At 42.2% G+C, this 1732-nt stretch overlaps 1 protein-coding gene and 1 pseudogene across 2 annotated transcripts in view; one reads left to right on the forward strand and one right to left on the reverse strand.

Annotated features, from left to right (window-relative positions):
* LOC110595688 overlaps positions 1–386 on the reverse strand; it is a 12226-nt pseudogene extending 11840 nt beyond the window's left edge.
* ZNF609 (zinc finger protein 609) overlaps positions 1–1732 on the forward strand; it is a 243532-nt gene that overhangs the window by 203542 nt on the left and 38258 nt on the right. The window lies entirely within an intron of this gene.

The following is a 1732-nucleotide window of genomic DNA, read 5'->3' on the forward strand; positions in this document are numbered from 1 at the left end:
AGAGATGAGGTCTTGCCAAGTTGCCCAGGCGGGTCTCGAACCTGCAGGCTCAGGCAATCCGCTCCCCTTGGCCTCCCAAAGCGCTGGGATTACAGGCTGAGCCACCGAGCCCAGCCAGTCTGGCCATTTTAAACTAGGAAATCAAATAATTGCAGTGAGCCATCGCTCAGCTCCTGTTCAACGTGAAGGTTCCCCAGTCAGCTCATCAGTAGCATTGGAGGGGAAAGACTGTGGCTGGAGCTGTCAAGAGCACCATACAAAGAGAAAGCATTGTTGACACAGCGAAGACATGAGATGACCTCAGGGTCTGGAAGTTGCTCTGACAGTGGAGAAGGCCTGGTTAGAGGCTCCTCACAGGTGTTCTCCAGATCCCCATGATGCAGCATTGTGAAGATTGCTCCCTTCTTGGTGAAAAAGCAGACACTATTTTGCTTCTGCACTCATGCTGTGTATTACCTCTTTCCCCTTACTCTCTCATTAACCACTCTTGTCATCACCATTCCCAGCTGTAAGTGTACTAGAAATTCAGTTATTCAGAAAATGTTTTTAAAACTTGTAACATTAAATCTCAGAGCCCAGTTTACATTTTTCTTTATTTCTTTTTATTTATTTATGTTTGTTTTATTTTTCCCCCCACCCCTATTTACTTATTACTTGTGGAGACAAAGTCTCACTGTGTTGCCCAAACTGGGCTCAGGCGATCCTCCTGCCTCAGCCTCCCAAAGTCCTGGAATTACAGGTATGAGCCACTGCACCTGGTTTTATTTTAAACCCATCTTTAGAAACGTTTCTAGTCTTTAAAGAACGCCTTATTTCCTTAGACAGCTGGGATATTCATTACCTAATCTATGCATCTTTGTGATCTTTTGGTAAGCATTGCTCGTGATAATGTCTTCAACTTTTCATAATTCTAGATTATAAATTTCCAGGAAGCGGGACAAATTTATTCAGCTCCACTCCTCTCACCCTAAAACACACACAAATAGAATATAGCTTTGAATTAGTAGTTCTTTGTAGAACCAATAAGAAGCTCCTAGAGTTTGCATTGTTATTTTAATTTCTTAGCAATGTCCAAGATATCACATTCTCCTAGACTGGGAGCCAAAGGACTATAAAAAGTTGGTTGCAAAGCTGTCAAGTTGCTAATGAATCATAAATTACCTCTTATATGTTGAAGGAAATTTGAGTTATAAAACAATATGGTTGCTCCAGCACCATTTAGAGGAATGTCTAGAAATGTTTAAAATGGCATTTTACACTTCACCTGTCATGCTTCCTTTTTTTTTTTTTTGAGTCAGGTTCTCACTCTGTCACCCATGCTGGAATGCAGTGGCATGATCACAACTCACTGCAGCCTCGACCTCCTGGGGTCAGGCAATCCTTTCACCTCAGCCTCCCAAGTAGCTGAGAATACAGGTGCGAGCCACCATGCCTGGCTACCTTTTTAAATTTGTTTGTAAAGACAGGGTCTCACTGTGTTGCCCAAGCTGGTATCAAAGTGGCCTCAAGAGATCCGACTGTGCTGGGGTTACAGATATGTGCCACTGCACCTGACCATGCTTTTTTTCTTTCTCTTTTTTTTTACTAAATTCATCATGTTATGGGAAGGAATAGTTTACTCGGTCATTCAACCAAACTTTGCTCTGTCCATATGACTGCTTGATAACATTTTCTTTCTTTTCTTTTCTTTTTTTTTTGAGTTGGAGTCTCACTCTGTCACCCAGACTGGAGT

This window comes from Carlito syrichta, unplaced genomic scaffold, assembly GCF_000164805.1.
Source record: "Carlito syrichta isolate Samal-C Ts95f unplaced genomic scaffold, Tarsius_syrichta-2.0.1 Scaffold90614, whole genome shotgun sequence".
NCBI classification, from domain to species: domain Eukaryota; kingdom Metazoa; phylum Chordata; class Mammalia; order Primates; family Tarsiidae; genus Carlito; species Carlito syrichta.